Source organism: Notamacropus eugenii, chromosome 4 (genome assembly GCF_028372415.1).
Source record: "Notamacropus eugenii isolate mMacEug1 chromosome 4, mMacEug1.pri_v2, whole genome shotgun sequence".
Lineage (NCBI taxonomy): Eukaryota > Metazoa > Chordata > Mammalia > Diprotodontia > Macropodidae > Notamacropus > Notamacropus eugenii.
Genome location: NC_092875.1, coordinates 411683946 through 411711867, shown reverse-complemented (window position 1 = coordinate 411711867; position 27922 = coordinate 411683946). Strand labels below are relative to the sequence as shown.

The window sequence follows — 27922 nt, the reverse complement described above, 5'->3', positions numbered from 1 at the left end:
ACAAACAAAAGGAATTTTGAAAGGACATTGTTTATTCAGTAAGTCCATCAGTCATTTGCCCTTTACCCAGCCATCTAACTGCTCCCTCCCCGCTTAAGACATGGCCATGGTAGTAAACACTTTGTTACCAGGTTCCTGGGAGGGTATCTTTCCAGCTTTATAATTATTTAAATTTATTACCAATTCTACTCTTATCAAATATTATAAAACACTTGAAAATACTCTTCTGGCTACCAAAGTTTGCCACAGACATCTTGTGGAAAGAATACTAAATTTTGACATTAGAATATTTAGGTTCAAATCCTGACTATGTTACCTTGGGAAATTCATTTATTTGGTGGAATCATTTTCTTCATATATAAATCAGGTGGACTGAACTAACTGGGCTCTGCGTTTTCTTCTAGATCCATATTTTTGCTCTTCCCTTTTCTCCCTTCCATCGTCCCTCCCTCAGTTTTAAAAGTAATAGCTAACCACATCAATAAAAAAGAGCTAATTAAATCCATAGCAATTACCTCCCAGGGTGGTTATGGGACTCAAATGAGAGAACATATGGAAAACACTTTGTAAAATTTGAAGCCCTACCTCATTATCAATCATTTATTGCTATCATAATTATTAATATTTGGAAGACCAACTCCCTCCGATGCACATGGAACCACTTTAGAACAAGATTCTAGTGTACGTAGCCACTGTCCCCATCATGAATGCAACAACGTGGAGAGAAGCAAAAGTTCATTTAGTGTGAATGTCTATACCTAGTCTGAGTCCTGGTACTATCATTCTACCGAACAGGTTCATATCTAATTGTTTACAACTTGTGTTATCTTTAATACTTTATCTTAAAGACCAATAGTACATAGGAGTAAGTATATGTGTGTATGTATTTCCTCAAATACTTGGAAAAGTTTAAACAATTTTTTGGCACTCTGCCCATGTTATATGGCCAATTTTTAAGAATACATAATTCTTTAAAATACTTTTTGGACTATTATTTTATATTTCTATTTTGCAATAGAAATAATGAAGCACTAAAAATAATGAAGAGAAATATAAAGTTGAGTGAACTTTTTGTGCTTAAATAGCATAGAAACTTTCAAGTGGTAAACTGAAGTATTGTGGGAATAGAATTATGTGTGGTAATTCCTAAATTACCTATGCAGATCAGCTCAGCAGATGTTTATACTGTCTTTCCTGTTTTGATACCGTGCTAGGAAATGAGTTATTTGCAAAGATAAATAAGGAACTATCTCTAACCACAAAGAGCTTACAATCTAGCAGAGGATATATTTCAATGGAACTTTGCAATTAGGTTCCAAATAAACAAATAATGAATTCCCTGAATATGCGCCACATAGTTTCATTAGACTAGAAACAATTCCTAAATTTTACATAGTTTGAATTTGGACATATAAGATCACTCAAGGGAATTCATTATTTGCACTAAATGAGACCTAGATGTAATTGCTTTTCTGTGGGTTTTCCCACCACCCATGAAGATTACATTCCATCCATGCCTTCTCAATCAGTGCAGTTCTTGTTTGTTTCATCCCAAGAAGCTCTACAGAGCAGTCACTCAATGATCCAAAAGAAAATTGATTTTTCCATGTGTTACTACTTGAGTTTCATGACTAGTTCATTGCATTTTCTGATAATATATTTCCTCAGTGATACCCCTTATTCCATTTTTTGGTTTTGGTCATCAATGAAAATTTATTGTAGCTTTTTTGTGCCTACTAGGAGTCTCTCTGTTGACTTTTGGGGCACATAACTTTTAATTCCTTTGAGATTGTGTTTTTATATTATAGAGACGTTTGGAGCCTTAAAACCCAATAAACATTTATGAAGTAACTAGACTATAGAGTTTCCTGAGTGTAATCTAGCTTGCTCTCTTCTTTCTATTAAATTCTGGACCTAATATATTTTTCTCTTTGCAGATACACACTTATCACTATACCTATATTTGTATCTCTATTTCTGTGGTGATAATTGGGGAGCAATTACATGTTGTTGTTGTTTGAGGAGTAAAGTGTGTTCACTGGAAAAAATAATCTAGTGTTAGAACAAAGGATGGACTAGATTGGGAAAAGATTAAAGGCAAGTATAATGGTCTAGGGGGACTGATAAAGAATAGTGGAAGTGGAAACAGAGAAAGTGATAGAATCATAGATGAAGGGATTTTTAACATTTTTGTGGATGTTTCATAGATAAATCTAAACCTATACCTATCCCTAAATCTAAATCCATACCTATATTATACTTAAACCTATACCCATATTAATACCTGTGCCTCCATCTATATGTATAACTATATCTGTAGATATAGATATAATCATACAAAGTATATACACATACAAATATATAGACAGAATACATATACATATGTACACACTCAGACACATACCCAGGATAACACATAATGCACATACCGATATAAACAAATAACCATGCGATACAATTATATATATATATATGTTTATGCATAGTACAAATATGCATGTAAATATCAAACATATACATGTATATGCACAATATACATTCGCATACGCATATACATTATGTACATAATGTGTTCGTGTGGGTGTTTGTATACAGAGTGCATACAGAGTGCATGAAAAATCTTGGAAACAGCTTTAAGTTTCTGTGGCCTAAAACTGCACTAAGATTTTTGTGACATCCTGTATCTATGATAATTCAATGGACTTGTCATTCAATAACATGTTATTTAACCTGACCAGTAGGCATTTTCCATCTCCTTTTTTTAGTTCTACATATTTGTTTGGTTTTTTTTGACTGATCTCTTTTGAAACATCTGAGATTTCAGTGAGCAGGTACTTCAATGTCTCAGGGCCTGATGAAATCAGTACAATATCATAAACAACTAGAACCAGGGAATATCAAATGTCTTTCTCCTCCTCCTCATCTTCACCACCATCATCCCCATCATCATGGTCATCACCCCCCCATTATCATTATACCAATAACGTCTCACATTTCTATTATGTTTTAAGGTGTACTAAGTGTTTTGTTTACAATAACTCAATGTGGGTATATATGAAGAGTTATGATGTATATTTTAAAGATAAAGACACTGAGGCAAAAATAAATTCAGACATTTGATTAGGACCAAGTTGTGGCAGAGTTGAAACCATGGACAAATCTTCCAACTCTGTGTTTGGCGCTGTCATCAGCAAATAACTACAAGTCAAAAGAAAATATGGAAAGTTCATAAGAAAATAAATAAATTTAAAGACTGAATAGAGATAGAGTTGACTTCTGTTTGTCGTGATCAGAGAATTCTTCATGGAAGTGGTGAAGGAGCTAAGCTTAGAAGGATGATCAGGATATTAACAGGTGGGGAGTATACAGAATATGTGTGTACATGTATACAGTATATTGTGAACAAAAGGAGGGTAGGAGACTTTTTCTTTTACTTTATCTTGAACTAGTGCATGAAGGAAAGGAGTGTGAGATCAGGTTGGAAAATCAAGGTGGAGGCAGATGTTGGAGAATCTTACATGTTAGGTTCAGAATTTGAACTTTCTATGGTGACAGTTGGGGAGCAATTATATGTCTTTTTGTGAGGATTAAAGTGTGTTCATTGGGAAAAAAATAATTTAGTGTTAGAACAAAGAATGGATTATATTAGGAAAAGATTAAAGACAGGAGGCAAGTGCAATAGCCTAGGTAGCCTGATAGAGAAAAGTGGAAGTGGAAATAGAAAAGGGAATAGAATCACAGATGAAGGGATTTTTAACATTTTTGTGGATGTTTCATAGACCTCTCTGGCAATCTGGAGGTATAGATCCATTCTCAAAATAATGTTTTTAAAATAATAAAATAAGATTCATAGCATTAGAAAAGAAAGCGATTATGTTGAAATACAGTTATCAATTTATTTAAAAAGTTCCACTGACTCCAAGTTATGAAACCTTGGACAGAGGTAGAATCAGACAAAGGTGGAAAATGATTGGATTGAGTGTGAGGCTAGAGAGGGAAGAGTAAATGATACCTTTGAGATTTTGTGCCTGGGCAACAGGAATAAAGGTAGTGCTATTATTAGAAACAGGGAAGCCAGAAGCAGGAACAGGTTTTGAAGTAGAGAGTGAATGTGGTTTTTAGTTTAAATTAGAACTTGATTTCAAAGGCTGAAAATCTATATATTTTAAAAATATAATCTTATAAATCATCAGCGATTAAAGCTTTTTTCTTTCCTCCATGATAAAAACAATAGATTTGACCTTGGAATTTTATCATTTTCCATTAATGAAGCCAATTAATGTACTTGTAGGGGTAATTGATTTGAAACTACTGTACTTGTTATATTAAATTGTCTCTAATTACTATTTTCAAGCAATTTGGCACAAATAGACTAACTTCTAAATTACAATCTTTAAGAAAACTATGGTGTTTGACAAAAAAAGGAAAGTTATAAATTATACCTACAAACATGATGTCAAATATATGGCCTATTTATAGGCTGAGTTGGGGCAGTATGATCCAATAAACGGAACACAAAAGTAGGAGGCAAGAAACTTACGTAGATCAGGCCCAGCTGTGTCCAGCTCTATCTGTGATCCTGGATTGCTCTCCTTATTTTTAATGAGGCATAAACAGTCTAGGACATTCTGGAAAAGCATTCCCATTAGTACTTTCCTTAAAGAAAGGAGATAAACCAATGGGAATGTTTCCCCAAATTATGCCAACGCTAACAGTCCACATCTATATACTCCAATGCTGACATATCTACAATTGTTTCATTACTGCAAAGATAATCTTAATTTTTTAATTATTTAGCTTAAAGGAGACATTTGGGTATCATATGGGATAGGGGTATATGAAATTTTGATAGTCTTCCCCCTTGTTCTATTGCCACAATGGTCATATTGTTTAGAATGATCTATGCCATAACCCGTTTTAGGTATTACTAAACATTCCTAAAGGAAAATGAGTGTTCTTATCGAGTGTTATACAGTTGGTTCGTTCTTAATTTTCTGCTTTTTGTAGGTTAAGAGAATCAGATCAGCATACCAGAAAACCATAAATGATAAACACAGTCTTTCTGGGAGAACAAAATAGACTCTAAAGAGACCCCAGCCTGGCCTTTGTTGAAGAATGTCCCTGCTCTTGTAATAGTCCTCTCAAAATTAGAGTTTTTCTGAAAGTATTTAGCATTTTCAACATTTTTTTAGCATTTAGCATATACAATATTTTTTGCCTTGTGTGAGTATGAGACAATTAGTCATTTAAAAAAAGAAAAGAAGTTTATAAGAAGATAAAGGATACAAGTAACGTCATACTTAGCGAAGAAGATACTGATCTGTAAAAACCCAAGCCAAAACAAACCAAAAGAAAAAACAAACAAAAACAGCCCTCAAAATTTTTCAGTTAGCCAAAAATGAGGCAATTAGCATCTAGAAATAACTGTATCTAGATTCACAAAATTTAGATTCATATTTTAGCCCCCTGCTCACTGTTTGATTTTGGGCAAGTCACTTTATCTCTAGGGAGCTGTTTCCTCATTAAGATGAGAGTGGTTTTGGAAGGGATTGCGCTACATGATCTCTTCAGGTCTCTTCCAGGAATTAGTCGTTTACCTTATATTTTGTGACGATGTACACATCATACATAGATCCAAGGTTACAGCTAGGGCTTCTGTACCTTGACCAGATTTAGTTGGGGAGTGTAATAGAACATATGACAGGTTGACTAAAGCTTCATTTGCTGTTCAAGAGGATGTGGCTTATTGGGTAAAGATAGGATTCAAAAGAGAAACAATTCAATGATATGAGCTTGGAATAGGCCTGAGGGGTAGGAGTGTTCAGTGATGGAATATAGTTATAATTCATGAATTTGTAGGTTGGTGGAGAACCATGCCACCCGTAGGAAGCACACCCACAGATAGGGAAGCAACCCCTTGGATATTGGGTCTCTGGATAAAGTTCTAGTTGTTCCTTGCTCATTATGGATCTATATAAATTTAAATTTAAAAAGTCCATTTAAACTTTTTCTGAAAGAAGATGTTAGAAATCTATTCATACAAAGTAAGAAGGCAAAGATAGTGCTTGGTAAAAAATATGAAATTGAGAAGAGTGGCTCATTGGGACATAGACTGACTTTGGTATGAGGAAGATTTAAATTCAAAACCTACCTCTGACACATATTGACTGTGTGACCCTGGGCAAGCCTTGCAACCTCTCATTTGTGTGGTCAGCTCTCAAAGATTGTAAGCACCAGACAAGTTTGTTTTTTAATCTGCAGTGACAGATCCCTGCATCCACAAAATTAGAAGTCTGCATAAAAAATGTGAAATTCATTGACCTGTGTCTTTATGAAAGGACTATGAGTGTCCTCAAAAAGATACACTTTTTTCAGAGCTGGACATCTCTGAATGTTCCAATGACACCCAAAATTCAGCATGCTAAAAAATGTCTTATACCCTGTTCCACAAGAATTGCCCCAGATCCCAAATACATATATATATTTTTTTAATGGCATCAATACCTTCAGTGTTATCCCAGCTTCAAATCTTGGAAGATGGGGGGCGGAGCCAAGATGGTGGAGTAGAAAGACGCACATACACATAGCTCCGGATGCACATACACATAGCTCCGAACCCACAAACCATAGAACAACTACAAATAAGTAACTCACGGCGAATTCTGCACCCAGAGGCCACAGAACATTGGAGCGAGGGAGATTTCTGTTCCAGAGAGACCTGCAAACCTCTCGCAAAAGGTCCTTCATGCTGTGGACTGGGCGCTGGGACTGGGAGCTGAGTACAGCCCTGCCGTGGCAGTGGCACCGAGAGGAACAGATCCAAGCGGGCTTCAGGGATGGGATCTCCAGTGGCCGCACAAGTCCCTTCACCCACAGGTGACGGGGGTCGGTGAGAGAGTCTCTTTGGCAGGTCGAGGGGGGAGTGGGGTGCCCCCATGGCTCGGGCCCCCTCGGGAGACAGAAACTGAGGGGCGGCGGCAGACCAGGGCTCCCCAAGCAGGCAGGAGCCTGGATCCATTGTTGAAGGTCTGTGCATAAACTCCCTGACGGAACTGAGCCTGAGAGGAGGCCCTGCCCCGACCTGACCATCTGAACTTAATCTCACACTGAATAGCAGCCCTGCCCCTGCCCAAAGCCCTGAGGCTGGAAGCAGCATTTGAATCTCAGACCCCAAATGCTGGCTGGGAGGATCAGGAGGCAAGGTGGGTGTGAGGAAAATATTCAGAGGTCAAGTCACTGGCTGGGAAAATGCCCAGAAAAGGGAAAAGAAATAAGACTATAGAAGGTTACTTTCTTGGTGAACAGGCATTTCCTCCCTTCCTTTCTGATGAGGAAGAACAATGCTTACCATCAGGCAAAGACACAGAAATCAAGGCTTCTGTGTCCCAGCCCACCCAATGGGCTCAGGCCATGGAAGAGCTCAAAAAGAATTTTGAAAATCAAGTTAGAGAGGTGGAGGAAAAGCTGGGAAGAGAAATGAGAGACATGAAGTCAAAGCATGAACAGCAAATCAGCTCCCTGCTAAAGGAGACCCCAAAAAATGTTGAAGAAAATAACACCTTGAAAACTAGCCTAACTCAAATGGCAAAAGAGGTTCAAAAAGCCAATGAGGAGAAGAATGCTTTCAAAAGCAGAATTAACCAAATGGAAAAGGAGATTCAAAAGCTCACTGAAGAAAATAGTTCTTTCAAAATTAGAATGGCACAGATGGAGGCTAAGGAGTTTATGAGAAAGCAAGAAATCACAGAACAAAGCCAGAAGAATGGAAAAATGGAAGAAAATGTGAAATATCTCATTGGAAAAACAACTGACCTGGAAAATAGATCCAGGAGAGACAATTTAAAATTTATGGGACTACCTGAAAGCCATGATCAAAAGAAGAGCCTAGACATCATCTTTCATGAAATTATCAAGGAAAACTGCCCTGAGATTCTAGAACCAGAGGGCAAAATAAATATTCAAGGAATCCACAGAACACCGCCTGAAAGACATCCAAAAAGAGAAACTCCTAGGAACATTGTGGCCAAATTCCAGAGTTCCCAGGTCAAGGAGAAAATATTGCAAGCAGCTAGAAAGAAACAATTCAAGTATTGTGGAAATACAATCAGGATAACACAAGATCTAGCAGCTTCTACATTAAGGGATCGAAGGGCATGGAATAGGATATTCCAGAAGTCAAAGGAACTAGGACTAAAACCAAGAATCACCTACCCAACAAAACTGAGTATAATACTTCAGGGGAAAAATTGGCCTTTCAATGAAATAGAGGATTTTCAAGCATTCTTGATGAAAAGACCAGAGCTGAAAAGAAAATTTGACTTCCAAACACAAGAAAGAAGAGAACCATGAAAAGGTGAACAGCAAGGAGAAGTCATAAGGGACTTAATAAAGTTGAACTGTTTACATTCCTACATGGAAAGACAATATTTGTAACTCTTGAAACATTTCAGTATCTGGGTACTGGGTGGGATTACACACACATACATGCACACATGCACACATACATAGAGACAGAGTGCACAGAGTGAATTGAAGAGGATGGGATCATATCTTAAAAAAAATGAAATCAAGCAGTGAGAGAGAAAGATATTGGGAGGAGAAAGGGAGAAATTGAATGGGGCAAATTATCTCTCATAAAAGAGGCAAGCAAAAGACTCATTAGTGGAGGGATAAAGAGGGGAGGTGAGAGAAAAACATGAAGTCTACTCTCATCACATTCCACTAAAGGAAAGAATAAAATGCACACTCATTTTGGTATGAAAACCTATCTTACAATACAGGAAAGTGGGGGATAAGGGGATAAGCAGGGTGGGGGGGATGATAGAAGGGAGGGCATGGGGAGGAGAGTGCAATTTGAGGTTGACACTCATGGGGAGGGATAGGATCAAAAGAGAATAGAAGTAATGGGGGACAGGATAGGATGGAGGGAAATATAGTTAGTCCTATACAACACAACTATTATGGAAGTCATTTGCAAAACTACACAGATTTGGCCTATATTGAATTGCTTGCCTTACAAAGGGAAGGGGTGGAGAGGGAGGGAGGTAAAGAAGTTGGAACTCAAAGTGTTAGGATCAACTGTCAAGTAATGTTCTTGCCACTAGGAAATAAGAAATACACGTAAAGGGGTATAGAAAGCTATCTGGCCCTACAGGACAAAAGAGAAGACGGAGACAAGGGCAGAGAGGGATGATAGAAGAGAGAGCAGATTGGTCACAGGGGCAATTAGAATGCTTGGTGTTTGGGGGGGAGGGGACAAAAGGGGAGAAAATTTGTAACCCAAAATGTTGTGAAAATGAATGTTAAAAGTTAAATAAAAAAAAAAATCTTGGAAGATGTCATTAACTCTTCCCTCTCTGTAACCCTAAATATGAAATCCATTACTAAGGCCTGTTATTTCTACCTCTGCAATTTCTCCCCTATCAACCAAATACTTCCCACACATTCCCAAAACCTTCTCTGCATTGGCTACCAACCCCTTCCAGTTTCTTTCCTCCTCAGTCTGCCCTTCATGAAGTTATCAGTTAATTTTCCTAGGGCTACGTTACTTCTCCGCTCAAGTTCCTTCAAAGGGAGCTTATGCCTTAAAAAATAAAATACAAATACCCTAACCCTGATGCTAAGAAAACAAAATCAAAGTCTTCCTAACAATTAAAGCCATCCAAAAGTATAATGGGCTAACTTGAAGAACTAGTGGTTTGGCATATTTGAAGGCCTTCAAGAAGAGATTGGCCCACTACTTGTCAGGTGTGCTATAATGGAGATTTCTTTCAGGTGTAGGCTGGCCTAAATGGCAGTTGGAGTCCCTGAGGAGAGACTTCTCAAACTCCTCTCTTCTGTAACCCAGCACTTAAAGTTCTTTGTAGGCTGACATCAACTTACCTTTAAAATCTTATTTCAGGGCACTCCCTGTCATGAATCCTATATTTTCATCAAGTTGGATTGGAGATTATTCCCCAAATGCGTTCTGAATTTCTCACATCCATGAATTTACATTGATTACCCATGCCTGTATACTCTATTTCAAACTTCAATGAAATCCTTCATTTACATTAAGGTACAGCTCAAGTTCCATCTTTCCCATGAGGCTTTCCCTAATTCTTCCCAAGTGAAAAGTATCTCTCCATTCTCAAATATTCCACTTTATCTGGGTCTGTCTTTCGCCTTCATAACATTCTGTCTTATAGGATATTGATTTGCGTGCATGTTATATTTGATTATAAGCTCCCTGAAGTTGTGGATTGTTTCATTTTTGTCTTTGTATCCATAGTGTCTTACACATAGAGGTCACTTAATAGATGTTTATTATGTTAATTATTTTTAAAAATGCATCATTGAATATTTCTCACCCAGTAGACATGTGCTACCAAGTTAACTTAAAAAGCCAATTTCTAGGAGTAACCTAGATATGCCTCCAAGTATAATTCTATTACAAAATGTTCAGTCTGATCCCTCACACAGCTGGAATGTTGGCATTTTGTAAGAGTCACCATAGGACACTGTTTGGCAATCTTTCTGGAAACAGCACATATTCAACTAATTACCATTAAATTATATTAGTTTCTGTTCATGTCCTGGCTAGAGATTCAGAATATCTTACCTTTTCCTTTGTAATGTTCCTCTCATGGACGGCCAAATTGTAGATAATTCTCAGGCCTTGGTAAGTAACTTAACACCTCTTGTGAAATCATTTCACTGGTGCAGTTGTTTTATCTCCCAAATGATCCTAAAGCTGGCCCTGATCTAAGGAGCATTTGTGAATGCCACTTTGCTCTTGCCCACCTGTTTTAGGTTTCCCCTCCTCCCTTGATCTTCCTTTTCTACACAACAAGACAATCCACAGTGTGGGCCATTTAGGTGTCAGCAGGTCTGTGAGACTTGACAAGAGCTGCCAGTTAACATCAAACCAAATCACCGGAGGTTTCATGGAATCACATTTCTCTACTGCAAAGAAAGCTGAGAAGACTGGCGAGGTAGCTTTAGAATGAGAGTTTGAATGAGGACACTTTGTCCATGAATGGAAACTCTACATTCTTTGTTATTTTAACAGGCTGTGTCTGTTCTCCTTGAAAGAAATTGTATGGGAGAAGATTGGATTAAGTAGTTTTTATTTAATTTCAATGCACTTGTTCACTTTTACAAAGATCAACTTACTTAGTCATGTAATAAACTCTTGTTTTACAATAATACTGGAGTATATTTTATCACTGTAGGCAACTCCTAAATACAGAATTAGAGTAGGGAAACAAAACAATTGTTTCTTTGGTGAATGAAGCCTATATCATTACCCATTCACTATGTCAGTATCACTTGAACCTTGAAAGCTATTCAAAGGAATATCTAGCTACTAGTTAATCTGCTTTAGTGAGAATTAAAAAAATAATCTTTTCCCCTCCTTAGCTCATTTTCTTACATGTTGGCCATTTGCAGCCTGAACTGAGTGGTAGGTTTATTTTTTTTTTCTTTTTGCTTTGTATCTTTTAGAAAATCCCTCAAAATGTTGGCTTTCTTGTAAAACTATCTAGTTTCTAATATGTCTTGAGGTACTGAGGTTTTACAAAGAACAGGCTTGATTGGCCCCAAAATTTATTAGGTTATTTATGTCTCTCCATATACTTTGTGATGAACTGGGATTTGGAAAGGATCTCAGGTGGGTGTCTTAGATCAGTCTGTTTCACTGTTACTTTTGTATTGTCAGTGCCTAGGACAGTGATGGGCTTATAGTAAGTGCTTCCTTTGCTTTCCATTGCTTGTGTGAGGGCTAACAGCCACGTCAACCAGATGATTGCTTATGGGCAATTCTGAGATTCTTATTAGGAAATGCCTTCAAAGGTGGACTTAATTTCTTTCTCTCTCTCCCTTTCTCTGTCTCTCAATCATTCTCCTACTGTCTTTCTCTTCCTCCTTCTCTCCCTCTTTCTCTCATCTACAGCTCTCTTCTATTATCTCTCTTCTTTCATGCTCATCCTTGAACCTAGAACCTAATGTTTAAAAAAAGTTCATCTTAAAATCTTTTTACTTAGAAGTGAATTGAGCAGTTGCTCAATATCTTCTAGCTATACTTTATACATGCAACGATTATAAGCTCATCTTTATCTTCATTAACTATTCATAGCCATAGCAACCCTTCCTTCTTGCTCCTAATTTCTATTTTTAAAATTATTTTCTTTTCACCTATCTTAATACAGTAATCAAATGTCCTTCAGTTAAAATAGCAGATAATTTGCCCACCATAAATTCAATATTGCTTTTAAGGTTCTGAGATAGGACTTATTATATTTTTATTAATTCATTGAATCTTAACCATTGTTATTTTCTCTCCTGCCAACATCCCACAATTTAAAAAATTCCTTGTGACAAATATGCATAGTCAAGCATAACAAATTCCTACACTTACTGTGTCCCAAAATCCATGTCTCTTTCCTCATTGTGAGTTTATTGCTTCTTTCGTTTGGGTCCATAAACTTCCAACTGATTATGTCTTATAGCTTGTTGTCAGTTTTCTTACTAACTGGACCTCTGGTCTATAGTGTTACAAAGGAAAACAAAACAAACCCAGACAAGCAAGAAAACATCAGCAACCATCAAGCCATATTTCTATTTTCCTATTCCATATGCAGTTACTTTGCATCAGAGAATCACACATTTAGAACCAGGATAAAACCTATGAGGTCGTTGGTTCCAACCTTCTTATTTTACACACGAGGAAACAGAGTGGGTAATAAGTGTCTGATGCAAGATTTGAACTCAGACCTTAGCAACAAGTGCAACATTTTAACACTATATTACATTGTATCTCTATGACATCATCTTCACTTTTAAAAGTCTAAAATTTAGTGGAATCAGATGAAAAAAAATAAAAAATGAGTGACTTGACCTGATTCACAAAGTAAATGCCACTTCCACTGTATTGTGCATCAAAGAAGTAACCCAGCTGCCTCTTAAAAACTTTCCCCTTATAATATCAGGAATGGGCCCTTCCTGTTAACACTCTACAAATGAAAATTGTCTGCAACTGTTTTGGAATAATATCCTCTTCTCTCTAGTCGCTAATAGTCCCCTTGTTACTTCTTCAGTCTAACCGTGAAACAAATTTTAAGGCATTCTGGGTGGGCCAAGAGGGGCACCAAAGTGCTAAGTGATCCTGCCAGTTAAAAAAAGGGATTGCCCCTTCTCACCCTTGGCTGTCACTTGGATTTTTCTTTGTTACTTTTTTGGCTATTCTTGATCCTGACTAATCAATTTGGCTCTCCATCCCCCTGGAAAGTCTCCAAAATGTCTATTTTCTTTCACTTTTCATTGCCGTTTGGGATATGATTTCAAGGAAAACTGGAAAATGACATAACACACATGCATGTACTCATACTCATTAAGGTTTTATTGTGCTTAGACATGGACTCAGGCATTCCAGAGACAGGGAGAAAACTCAGGCACATTGTTCTGTTTTGTTTTTTACCTTGCTGTCCTAAACTGAAGGCAGAGATACAGGTCCTCCTAGACACTCCCATGTAACGTGCAGGTTCCTTTTTTTTTTTTAATTCCACCACTCTATCCAGAACTTTTGAACTGACTTGAAATTTTATGGAAAGGAAAAGAGGAAAAGATAACAGAAGAAAGAGGAGAAGATTAGAAGGAAGATGGGTAGATGAGCAGTAATTAGCCAGGAAGCATACGGTCTTAGTTTGAAGATTCTCAGCATCTCTTGGCATCTGCCCAAAGAATAAATAGCTGGGCTGTGAGTAGAATGTACTCTCCATTGGGGGGAAAAACCCTTCATATATTTCTCTAAGTTTAGCGGAGATAGATCTTAGAGGAGAAGTGAACAATAAAATTGCATAACAGCTATGTCACTCTGAGGAAAATTGGCATTAGTGGTTGATGGGGGGATCAGTGAAGGGAAGAAAACACCTTCACAGGTATAGGGATTTTTGTCCAGCTTTAGTGAAGGGGAGGCAAGACTCCAAGGGAATCAGGTCTTTCTTAAACCAGCAATTGGCGGTCTTTTCCTATATTCCCTAGAGGTTAGATACAAACCCTAATAGTATTTTTAAGAACTGTTTAATTTCCAAAGACAGTTCTTTTTCCCCAATATTTGTATATATATACATATACACTACACATACACTCACATAAAACATACATACATACACACATATCTTTCTTTGGACATGGTTTCTAAGCACTTCACCATTCTAGCCATCCTCCACTGAAAGAGCTCTGCTTTGTCCATGTTCTCAAAACTGAAAAAAAAATATACCAGATGTGTTCTGATGAGGGCAGAGGAGAGAAGATAGAGATCTAGACACTAGATTTTGATTAGTGTAGCCTGTAATTGAATTATCAATTTTTCCTACCTTAAAGAAGGTGAGCCATCCCAACTGAACAACAGGGAACATTCATATATGTATTCTCTGATAGGAGGTTGATTGTCCCAGATGGGTCTTGACCATCTTCTCCCTTGTGACTTTAATGAAGATAGCCACTGACTTTGACTGTCCCTTAAGTCACCAGACTTGACTCTAGCCCAGACAACTCAGCCATCATTGTGAGGAGAAATCATTGTGGAAAAAGGGCCCACCATCCTTATTACCACCAAAAACATCTGTCGGCCAACTGCCACCAATAGGAAGATAAGCATGAGTTCTCTGAGCAAGGTACCTCCCCAAAATCTAAATGTTCCTGCCACCCAAGTCCTTGGCATTGTCAAGTGATTCAGTGCCAAAAACTGATAATTTACTAATGGAAATGACATTAAGAAGAAGCATTGCCATCTGCTTTACTGCTACACCCTAAGGACCATGGGACTTTTCCATTTGATGTGACTGAAACCTTCCATATGTGTTGCCTACCTTATTAAATGAGAGCTCCTTAAGAGAAAGGATTGTGTTTTCTACTTGTATAGTGTGTATGTAGCATAATGCTGTGTACCTAGTAAGCAATATATAGTCATATATATGTATCTGTGTATTATATGTATGTATGTATATCAGGATGCATATTGTGCTATATGTGTATATATACATACATATTGTACATACATATGTATATTTGTATGTATGTATATCAGGATGAAGAAGACTGCAAGAATTATTATCTTCATTGTTGAAGGGATTACCCCTCACTTTGGAGATCATGGATTCATCAAAGTACTGACTTTCAGAGGACAGCACATTTTATTTTCATCAAAGAAAGATTAATCACATCAAAAAGTGTTTTGATATATGATCTTAAAGGTAATATTTTAATAGGAGAAATATAATTATGATCATTTTTTCCCATGGAATTTTTGCTTTCATTGTACAAAATGCTGTTTATTTGAAAGCTGGGTTTGAAAGGTGTTGATTTATAGCATTCAAAAATGGTTTCATACTTCCAGGAAGGTGGAGTGGTAGGGGGTCTTAGGAATGTATAGAAAGACATTTAAAATGTTTGGAATCGTCTAAATTTCACCAAATGCAAATTCTTAGAATCTGAAAAGTAGAAAGGATCTTAGAGATCAGCTGATCCAATCTCTCCTCTCATAGCACAGTAAAACTGAGACTTGGAATGTTAATAAGTAATACCACTTGTTAATTTTACCAATGAAGCACCTACTATAGAACTGGCCAGAGAGGAGGTGCTTACTAAGTGTTTTGAATGAAAACTTGTTGATCTTTGTTCTAGAGAATTTACTTTTAGTAGAATAACATTAGTGGTAGGGATTCATTCATTATTCAGGAAACTTTGACTGGGAATCTACTATATGCCCTGGACTGTGTGAGGTGTAAGGGGAAAGGTAGAGATAAAGACTAGATTCTTGCCTTCAAAGAGCTTACAGTCTATTAAGGGAGATAACATAGGTACAAAAATAACTGTCATACAAAACAGAGCATGATAGCCACAGAGAAATATAAACATAACTGCAAAGGGAGGGTACGTCCTTTCATAGAGATGTGGATGCTAAGTAAAAAAAAAAGTCTATTTATTCCTGTCACTTGATAAATTTCTGCTGCAAATATGCAATTAGTCTCTGCTTTCATAATTAGGGTTGTGGGTTAATTTTCTGTCCTGCATGGATGTCAATATCCACTTAGGCATTCCACTGTTTCCTCAGTACCTTGGAGGGAACCATGGGTTCTCCAAGCCTGTGCCAGTTAAGCTTAAGCTCTGGCAGATCCTACCAAACTGGAAAGGCTTCAGTGTCCCCACCCTGCTCACCATCCCCATCTGCTTGTCACTTTAATAAAAGCTTGTAAATTCCATTCAAATAAGCTTTTAATGAGCTAAATCACTATTTGCATACACTCTACATACATAACACATCACTACTGTTAGCAGGATCAACGTTGTGGTTAGGCCTCCAAAGGTGTGAAAATTTCTCTCTGTTTATTTTCCCATCCTCAAAAGAAAATGCACTCATTAATGATGTATGGTGATTGCTACAACTGTGCTTTGTCATTGCAGAGGGGCGATAAGTTGCTTTTAAACTTGTAATACTATCCAGTATGTTTCAAAATACTACTCAATGAATGGATTTTTCATGGAAAACACAAACATTTGCCAATTCAGTTTTAAGCAGGAAAGAAAAACCTTTATTCACATATTATTTAGCTTCTTGTTTTGCTTCAGCCAATTTCAGGTATATGCTTCTGTGCCCAGTTGGTTTCTAAGCCCTTTCAGGAGGCGCTAACTCAGAAAATGCAAGTGTCTGCCAATTTACTATTAAACAGGAAGGGAAAAAAAAAACTTGATTCATTTACCTTTTTCTTTTTATCCTCTTTTGGTTAGTTGGTTGGTTTCTTTATTATACAGGTGTACACCTCAGTGCCCATCTGGTTTGTACACCTTTCTAAGACCTGCTGGAGAAAATAAAAATATTTCTTGGTTCAATTTTAGCAGCAAAGAGAACAAAATGAGTTGGTTGTTTTTTTTCTTTCTGCACATGAAAGTAACAGTTCTGTACTGTCCCCTTCACAGGAGTCTGGCACAGACCAGAAATAATGTAGGCCAGCTGCCAACACATTTTGTGCAAAACTAGCATTGGCAAGCCTTGCTTTTGGCAGACGATGTGCATCTCTCACAAACAGAGGCTGTTAGCAATCACCTTGTTTCGCTTCTTCCATCCTCTTCCTTGCCTACATGCAGTCATAACTGGTCATTTTTCATTCTAATTCATACATCATGCATGTGTTCCAGATTTCTGTCCAAGGTCATTGTTACATCACACTTATAATTTAAACAAAACTGCTTTTTTCATGTTTCCAATGCCCTGCTTAGATGATATTACTATGAAAGGTATAATAGCAAGCTCCCTTTATTTTACTTCGTGCAGTTTCTCATGACAGATGAGATCTGAATTTTTACATCCTTGCAATTCCTGTGAATGTATAAGAGTTCTTGCATTTTGGGCAAGCCAATCACATCATTTATATTGCAAAAAATAAAAGAGGCATTCTATGAAAAAAAAACTGACAAAAAGTCCACATCTGCCTAAATACTTAATGATTTCAGTATGAAGATTGGTCTGAGTGAAGATGGCGATTGCATGTGGGAATATATAATTTGGGGTTGTAAATTAGCTTGGTAATATGGGATTTTGCTCTGGTCCACCTGACTTAGAGGCAAAGTTGTTTCCATCTTGCTCCCCTTCCCTAGAGTTCTCTAATATTCGATCAGGTTGTTCCTTTTCCTCTGCTGTTGGATCAAGCCCTCAATAATTGTGTTTGCCCTTTTTGGGATCCCAAATGACTAGAATCTCTGATCTATTTAAATTTTTTATATTAAATCATACCATTTCCAAAGAAATTTTCACTTTAAGTAATATAGCAAAACCAAATATATAATTGTTTCTAACCTCTTACTGATATAATGCCCACTTTATCACATTGACCTCCAAGCAAGTGAGGAAAATTAGGCTAAAATTTTAACCTAATACCTAAATGTCATTAATCCCAGCAAATTCAACTCCAACGTCCTCCTAGGCTTGGCTACTGGCACCCTGGTTTCTCTCCTGGGTTGACTGTAACATCTGATCTATAATCCTAGTCTCTAAAATACCCATTGATAGAGCTCCTGCATGAAGTCTCCCCTCGCAGCACCTAAAATTGTAAATGACAAACAAAACCGGAAAAAACCCTCAGATCCATGTCTCAAGGCCTAAAGGTGTATGTATGCCCCTTGAACCTTCACCCATAACCTAAATGACATCAACTGCCATGAGTGAATGAGTCCTTCTTAGACAAGAATGTAGGAGAGTGCCTGTGTTTAGCCGAGAAAAGGCACTAAGTATTTACTAAGCCCTCATTATATGGCAGGGACTGTGTTAAGTTAAGGGAAGATAAATATAAGGAAAAAGAAAAATTTTTTCCTCAAGGAGCTTAAATTCAAACAAGGGAAGAAAACAAGGACAGCCAAGCTGGGGCCAAGGGAGAAGAGACGGAGTAAGGGAGCATGGTGGAGAAACAATTTCAGGATGTTAGAAGTAGAGATCAGAGAAGAAGAGAATGAAAATGGCTGGCCTGGACCCTTCCTTAAAGTCAAGGCTCTAGGAGGAACTGCTATAAAGGGGAGGGTCTGCAAAGGGAGCGAGATCTTCCAGGCTGAGGAAGCTACTGGGGAATGACAAAGAATGAAGTCCAGAAATTTGGGAATGGAGGATGATGAGGGAGTTTATGTTTGATCCTGAAAGGTAATAGGTTGGTTGCTACTAGAAGGGAAGCAGCATGGTCAACTCTATGTTTTAGAAATATTACATTGGTAGCTATGTGGAAAATGGACTGGAGATAAGTGAGATTTGAATCAGGGAGACAAATTAGAAGAAAATGCAGTTGGTTAGGTAAGTAGTAAATTCTGATGCCTGCCATAAGGAAGGGAGAAAAGGGAACAGATTTGGTAAATACTGTGAAAGTCAGACTCAAAAGAATTGGTAATTGAATAGATGGGGATAGGGAGGTTGTAGCATCAAGAATGAACCTAACTAATGTAGCAAATAAGATGAAAGAATGGCAGTGCCTTTGAAAGATGTAGGGATTGAGGAAAAAGGACAGATATGGAGGAAAAGACAAGCACTGTTTCAGACTATTAATTACAAAGAAAAGCCAAAGAATAATTTGAGAAGCGCAAGAATTGTTTTTTTTTTTTTTTTACCACCTCTCTCCCATCTTTACACTCACATAGCCATAACATTATTTCAGGCTCTCATCAATCTGAACTGTTGCAACATTGAGAGAGATTATGAATGAAGTAGCAATAGAACTTGGTGCCTGACTGTGCCTGCTGCCAGGTGGAGCTAGTCAAGAAAAGTGAGGAGTCAAAGATGAATATCAGGTTTCAAGGCTGGAAAATCCTGTTGTGTGGGAATGATGTCTTTCCAAAGTCATTATAGCTTTAGATATGCATGTGTAATTTAAAAATAATTAAAATAGAACTGCCGATTTGTAAAAATCACATTACTAAAGCGTCAAAAATGAAAGGTTACTGGAAAGATATCTCATTCACACATCTGAAATACTGAATCACTGAACAGCTTCCCTTCACCTTAGAAGAAGAATATAGGAAACATACAGTTTTCAAGGCTAACGTGAATTATAAAGCAATTCCTTCTTATCTTTGAATAATAGCTACTGAACGTGGGGGAAATAATGGTGGCCACAGCACTAGAATGGTAGCTTGTACCCATGGTAACGGTGCCCACAGATCCTAACCCTGTGTACCTCATGATGTTCTTAGGACATGGAGTGTCTCCCTTTCTTATGGAAAGAAAATTCATGCATCCAGCTTGGCCCAGAACATGCCTGTACTTACCCCTTTTAATTTTTTTTAATTTTCCCTAACAAATTAGATAAGAAGAGGGAGGACAACTGGTGGGAGAGAATGGGGAAAATGGCAAAGCTCTTTTAGGAGCTTACAGGACTATGGAGAAACATGAAGACATGAAGCTAAGAAAAACCAGGGAAGAGACAACAAATAGAGTCTGGAAGGTAGTTTGGTTTCCTGTTTTCATAGGAAAATAATAATAATAACAACAATGAAAATCACTAGTTCATCAAAAGTGGTCAGTGGAGCAGTGGATGGAGTTGGACCTGGAATCAGAAAGACATGAGTTCAAATACTGTCTTAAAAACTTACTAGCTGTGTGACATGTAACATCTGTTTGACTCAGTTTCCTCACCAATAAAATGAGGATAACAATTACATCTATTTCAGAGCACCATTCTGAGGGTCAAATGAGATAATACCTCAGAGGATAGTTTTGAAGATCAAAAGAACTTAGCATATTGTCTAGCACATAGCAGATGGAATATAAATACTAATTCCTTTTCCTTTCCGTCAACTGATAAATCCACCAAAATTATAATTTTGATCTCTAAATTTAGCAGTAAAATGTACAACATTATTTTTCCCCCTCTTCCATCAATATCTAATCCAGAATGAGGCAAGCACTTTTGCTTATCTTTTTGTGGGGGTCTTTTTTTCAATAAGAGAGTCAAATCTTTTATGTCACTAAATTATTTTTAAACTCAGAGACAAAAGTGGAAACCATTTATTTTTGTCAGTCTCTAAGGTGAACTTCTGGAGTGAGAAAGCAAATGCACTTTATATCCCCTTGGGTACACGAATGTGAGCGTCTGTTGTAGTTCTTAGATTAAAAAAAACAAAAAATCAAACCAACAACCCAAAATAAAAACACCTAGGTTCCATACTTAAATCTCTTGAGGTGCAGCAGAAGTGCCAATCCAATAACAGAGGTAAGGAGGTGATAAATGCTGAGCTAGTCAGCGTAGAAGAAGTTACGTTAGAATGAAAAATAAATTCAGGGACTTGTCACTAAGCCAAAATTCCATGCAGATGAAAGTCTTTTTCATGTGTTTCTTATTCTGTTATTATTTCCATGGGTGATTTGGCCTATTAAATGCACATGCATAATCACTGAGATCTGTGTGTAGCAATTTGTATCATTATAATTCCTGTAAATGTAAAAAGATGTTAGCTTCCCTCATGTTATTATATGAAGTATATGGTTTATTTGACTCATTTAGGAATTCACAAATAATCCTCTAAGGACATTTTTCAAGGAAACAAACCACATTATATTTTGTGAAATGTGATGATCAGACACATGTCTACTTTATATAGTCTGACATTATACAAGTGACTGGAAATTAACAGATAATTTATTAAATAACTTTGATCTTTTCACTGAAGTGAAAAACATTTACTGAGGGTCTAATGCATAGAAACCACCAAACTAGAAAGTGGAGATACAAAAACAAAAATAAAATAGTTCCTGTCCTTAGGGAGTTTATATTTTTATGGAGAGAAAGAGATGCAATATTTACTTATATATGAAAATACAAAACACATGGCTTACTACATAGAAATGACTAAACCAGGAATAAGTGAAATGATAAAAAGACAGAAATGAAGCAGTCCATGCCCTCAAAGAGCTCACATTCTAGATAGAGAAAGAGATACAACATATATTCATGTAAGTAGACACAGTATAGACCTAAAAGTACAGTTTAAGGATGAAAACAACAACGACAGGGCTGGGGGATAAGGAAATGCAGAGACGGGGAGGGAATGTATTCAAAATATAGGGGACTACCTGGCCAAAGTCTTAAAGAAAGGAGCAAGGTCACCTACCTTGAGTTTGGGGATGAGAATGGGGAGTAAATTCCCTGAATTTTAAGACTTTCCCAATCAACAATCAGCAAAACTAGAGGATGAATAGAATAATTAGATGGTGTGGGTTTATAGGGCTAAGTATTTACAGTTAAGGAATAACAAAAGGAAAAGAAAAATAGGCTTTAAAAGTCAGGAATCAAACCTAAGGAAGCCGCAAATAAACCTAGGTAACAATTTCAGTAAAATTGCAAAAGACAAAACAAATAATATTTCTATAATAATGACAAAATTCAGGAGGCAGAAACAGAAAGATAAGTTATATTTAAAATGACTACAAAATTCATAAAATATATGAGAGACATAGCTACACTGATGCCCACAACTTAAGGCCATTTATGTTACATTTTCATTTCTCTCCTAGGGCTCTCTGTTCCCTTGAAGGGATTTAGTGTATCTAGACTCTCTGTAAAGAGTTTCTGTCCCCACTAGGATGTATGAAGAGCTCAGGGGGATTAGCATCTTTTTTGTGAGGACCTTTTAAGCCCTTTTCAAATTAGAAATCCAAATTCCTATTTCAAATTCCAATTCTAAATTCCAATTCCAAATTCCAAATCTCAAATCCAAATTCCAAATTCCCATTCCAAATGGCAAATTCCAATTCCAAATTCCAATTCCAAATTTCCACATTTAAATCCAAATTCCATTTCCAGGGCTGCTTCTCTACATTTGGTGCCCGCTGCTCACCCAGCTCTCATCTGTGTCTCCAAGAAGCTGTATCATGCCCAGTGGCTACACCCAAGTAAAAAAGCATCTCAGCAGATAAGCTACACCAAATTGAGGATAATCTATATGCCTCAAATCCAGTGTTGAGTTAGGGGGATGTCTACTCCAAGCATATGAAGACTTTCCCTGGCAGAATGAATGGATGAGAACAATTTATTCTAACGACCGTGAAAGTAGCTAAAGAAAATGCAGTCACACACTTACAGCTTGATCAGACATCAAAAATGCCAAGACCATTCACTACAAACCAGGATATTCCCAGTTTTCTTGACTTTTGTCTTGCCATTGGGCTTTGAGAATTCTGGAAGAGAGAGTGAGGCTAATGACTGCACAACTCTGTCTCTCAAATCCAATTTGCAAGTCAAGACATCACCTACTATGTCACTGGTCTTCTTTGAAAATGAAGGACAAATAACTTCCACAATTCAAATTATAAAGTTATGTTATGGATATACACTTGTAACTTTTTTTAAAGTCACAGTGCAGAAATATGCATGGCACTCAAAGTGATATTGAGTCACAATTGCACCATTGTGGTTTGTAGTGTGCTAAACAGCAGTGCAAAACAATGAGAGTACCATATATTGTCCCTGTTGGCACTACTCAAATCAGACCTTGTAGAATAAAAGTAGCCATAGATGATGCATATATAAAAGACTATGACTATATTCAAATAAAACTTTACATGTAGACACTAAAATATTAATTTAATGTAATTTTCATGTCCCAAAATATTCCTGTTTGTCAACCACTTAAAAATATAACAACCACATGTAATAAGAAATTGTACAAGAATAAGCATTGGTTTTGATTTGATCTATGGACTGTAGCTTGAAGCTCTGTGTTATAAATCCACTTTATATTGGCTAAAAAAAAATAGAAAAATAGATAAATGGAATGGACTAGATAAGGAAGAATCAGACATAATTACATTAATACCAATATTTGATAAGCCTGAAGACATAAATTACATAGGAAAGAACTTCTTATGTGACAAGAATTGCTAGGAAAACCAGAAAGTAGTCTAATAGAAGTTAGGCTTAAATCCACATCTTGTAGTTATATTTCACAACAAACTCCAAATGGACATTTACATGAACTGAATATCCAAAACCATAACAAAAAATATAATAGAAGCAGATTGCACACTTTTTTTTTATGGGTAGGGGGTTAATAAGGTATATAGAAAATTACAAAAGATGAATTCATCACTTTAGTTACATGAAAGTGAAAATTTTTCCATGAGCAAAATTAAGGCACGTAGGATGGGAAGAGAAGTATGTGACTGGGAAAAAAATCCTGCCATCAAATGTCTCCGATGAGTGTATCCTATTCCAAATTATGTAGAAAACTAATTTACATATTTAAGACCAAAAGCCATTTCCCAGCAGTGAAATGGCCAACAGGTATTAACAGAAGAATTGCAAGCTATATGAATGAATTCTTCAAATCACTATTAATAAGAGAAAAATAAATTAAAGCAAGAAATCATGAAGTTTTACTTCAAACTCAGCAAATTGTTTTCATTTGATTTTTTAAAATGTTAAACTTTCAATTTTATTGATATTCTATTTTAATATTATAATTTAGTTACTTCTACTTCATATGAATTCTCTTGTAACAAAGTAAAACATCTGATTAAAACTAAAAAAAAAAATTAGTGACCTCATCTGAAAGTTCCTACAGCATTTGACATTTGTAAGAAATTCCACACACAGCTACTTGAAAAAAAATAATATAAATTTATTTTTCTTTCCTCCTGTGGTTAACTTGTTCTGGAAAAATAGGAAAACAAAAAAATTCTTGTAAAAAATTGTATAGTTATTTATTATTCAGGTGATTCTAACCCTTTGTGTCCCCATTTGGAGGTATTCTTGGCAAAGATGCTGGAGTGATTTGCCATTTTCTTCTCCAGCTTATTTTACAGATGAAGAACTGAGGCAAACAGGGTTAAGTGACTTGCTCAGGGTTACACAGCTATGAAGTATTTGAAGATTGAAGTGAACTCAGGTCTTACTGACTCCAATCCTAGAGCTTTATGCACTGTGCCACCTATCTGCCCATTTATAGTCAAATGTTCCTCTAATGGCTGTTACACACATAGAGACATACACATGTATGTAGTCCCTTCTTGTCACTCATGATAATTACGTTCTATAAAGTCACTACGAACAATGAATTATTCAACCAGTGTCTGAATTAATGAATTACCCAACCATTGATCTTAGAAGAAATACAGTGTCATGTTCCTGTGAGACTGTAACCACATTTACTTTATCACTTTCTGGAGTGACCTCATAAACAGATAGATGAAATTCTTCCTTTTTCTGGATATACCATATTATAGATCCATTACCACTGAATGACACTATAAAACTTCTACCTAAACAAAGCTTATGTGACATTCATATTTTCTACATAAGAACAGTCATTATGATCTTCTTGAGCTTAGGAATACTAGACAGCACTTCTACTGCACTTGGGAGGCCATTCTAAACAGTGCCATGACTAACAAAAAGCACAAAAAATGTGAAAATGGCACTAAAAAAATTTCTAATAGGACAGTTATTTACAGTATGACAGCTGAAACAAGAAAGCAGAAAAACCCTTGTTCGGTCTCAGCTAGGGCTGCCCAGTGACTCAGTTTTCAATACTCTGCATAATCTTTGCAAATGACCATGAAAGCAAAAGTAATATTCATTTAGAGGTTAAAAAATAATTTTTACACTCTTTCCTTCTAATTTCAGATGCTTTAATTTTATTCACATGAAAATTTTCATTTCCCTGTAACTAAAATGATGAATTAATCTTTTGTAATTTTCTGTATCCCCTGTTCACTCCCTACCCATACTTTTGAAGGGTGTGTTACAAGCTTCTATTTCACTTATCTATTTGATATGATCTTTGGTTTTTAGAGCATGTCTATATTTGCAAATTTGGGATCCACAAATAGTGAGGATCATGTTTATAATTCTGAACTCCAAATCCATTTTCTCTCTGAAATGGATGGCAAACAAAACTAATGTAGTCAAAATGAGAAGAAAAATAGGAAATTAAATATAATATTATATACTTAATCTCTTTGAGTGATTGATCTCTGTGTTTCCTAACCCATGCTGAACTGTTTTTTTAAACAATTTTTAACAATAAGCCCTTTCCTGTCATTTCCCCCCATTATTTCCCTTTTGAATCTTGTCCTTTTATTCCCACATTAATTTCACTATTTGTTTCTAGTCCTAAAAAGTAATCCTATGATTATTTGTTTGGTTTAGCATTAAGTAAATTACTTTTGATTGTATTGCCTTTTTAAAAGTGTTTTCCAAGATAACAAATGTGTCTTTATTTCTGAAAACAATTGTTTGTAATTGTAACTATACAGTGATGATTCAATTTCAATCAATCCAAGTTGATTCAATCAAATCAATCTAAAATCAATTCAATTGTTTCAATAAAATGATGGTAAATGAAGAGTTACTGGTAAAAAAATATTAAAAATAAACTGAAAACTAAATGTCTTGACCATGAAGAACTTTGGAGTTAAAGAACAAATAGTGGAAATAACAGAAAATTTTATGAATGATAATGAAAACAGTAAAACAATATTTCATAATTGACAAGAGGCAGCCAAGGATATTATCTGAAACTATTTCACCTAACTGTATGCTTAAAAATCCTAACAACTAAAATGAAATTAATGAATATTTACAAAAAATTAAAATATTCAAATCAATAGGATAAGAAATAGAGACTTAAAAACAAAATTTAAAAGAAAAAATGAACAAATCATAAGATTACTATAGAAGATAAGCTTTTGGCAAAATGAAATAGATTATTTTATTAAAAACCTAAAAAGAGGAATAAATGGATCATTTATTCCTTAAAATCATAAATGGTATATAGCTAAAAGCAAGAACTGCTATTATTGTAATAGAGAAAACTAGAATCATTTTCAATAAATTCAGATTTGAAAGAAGGCCATTGCCACTACTTCTGTTTGGTTAGAAATGCAATAAGACCAAAAAGAGAAATTGAAGAAATAACCATAGCTAAAGAAAAAACAAAATTATTATTTTTGCAGATACTATGATGAGATATTTAAAGACCTAAAGAGTAAACTAAAAATTAATTGAAATGAATAAAAATTTTGGCAAACTTACAAGGTACAAAATAAATCCACAAAAGTCTTTAACATTTCTATATAACATCTATTAACCTTAGAAAGAAGAGATAAAAAGAGAAAATTTTCATAATAAATCAATATAATCAATATATAATGTACTTGGGAGTCTGCTTTCCCAGATATAAATAAGAACTACATAAATATACCTAGCAAAATGACCAAAATATGACAAAATTCAGTATTTGGGAGTATTGTGGGTAGACAGGCACATTGATGCATTATTATTCCAAAAAAATTTTTTAACCATTTCAGATTATACAAAGGAAGTTATTAAATTTTCAGACTTTTTCAACCAGAAATTTCACTGGTGGGCATCTGTCTCATGGAGTTTAACAACAGAAGGAAAGGCTCCACATATACCAAAAAATTTATGGAAGCATAGAGTTGAAAACAAAGTAGATGCTCACTTTTTTAGCCCATGAATAAAGAAATTTTGGTTATCAAGAAGCAGTGCATATAATATAAAAACATTGAGAAACATGAAAAGCCTTGTATGAACTGATGCAAACTGAAGTAAGAAAAACCAAGAAAACAAAGTGCTCTTTGACTACAACAATGCAAAAAAAATTGAAACTGACTGTCATGAAATTGTAATAAGCAATTGTGACTACAAGGAAGCCAATTGAAAAGATCCATTTTTCTACGCTTTATAGAGGTGGGAGTCCATAAGTATGGGCCACTGAATAAGTGTCAAAGTTTTTTAAGGCACTGATTATTTTTGTTGATTTTTTTCTTTGTCAAAAATGATGGCTCTTTGAGAGGCAGTAGGTAGAAGGATGCACTGGGAAATCAAGGGGATATAAAAACAAAATTTATAAGTAATGTATATTATATTCAAGTAATTTATATTTTAATTTTCAGTTATTCAGTCAACATTTATTGTCAACTATGTGGCAGACATGGTGCTAAACTCTGGAGATGAAAGAAAAAATGAAGACAATCCCTGTCCTCAAGGAAGTTATAATATAATGGGTGAGACAGTATACTCCAAATATGTATAGAAAGGAATATATATGTATATATGTATATACACACATATGATAAATAGAAGATAATTAACAGAAGAAATACATTGGAATTAAGAAGGATTGGAGGATTTTGTTAAACTGTGGAATTTTAGTGGATCTTAAAGGAAGCCAGGGAGATCAGTAGTCAGAACAAAATGGTAAGCCATTCCAGGCATGGTGGATAGCTACAGAAAAATTCCAGTGCCAGAAAGGAGTTAATCATTCTTAGAATGGCCAGGAGGCCAGTATCACTGGACTGAAGTGAACGTGTCAGAGAGTAAGGTTTAGGAAGACTGAAAAAGTAGTATGGGAGCTAGGTTATGGGGTACTTTGAAAGCCAAACTGC

General features: G+C 35.9%; 1 long non-coding RNA gene across 1 annotated transcript in view; it reads right to left on the bottom strand.

Annotated features, from left to right (window-relative positions):
* Positions 1–27922, bottom strand: part of LOC140501758 (uncharacterized) — a 117905-nt gene that overhangs the window by 43614 nt on the left and 46369 nt on the right. Inside the window, exon 2 of the long non-coding RNA XR_011966344.1 lies at positions 16740–16838. This is a non-coding gene — a long non-coding RNA (uncharacterized lncRNA). The remainder of the gene's footprint in view (positions 1–16739; positions 16839–27922) is intronic.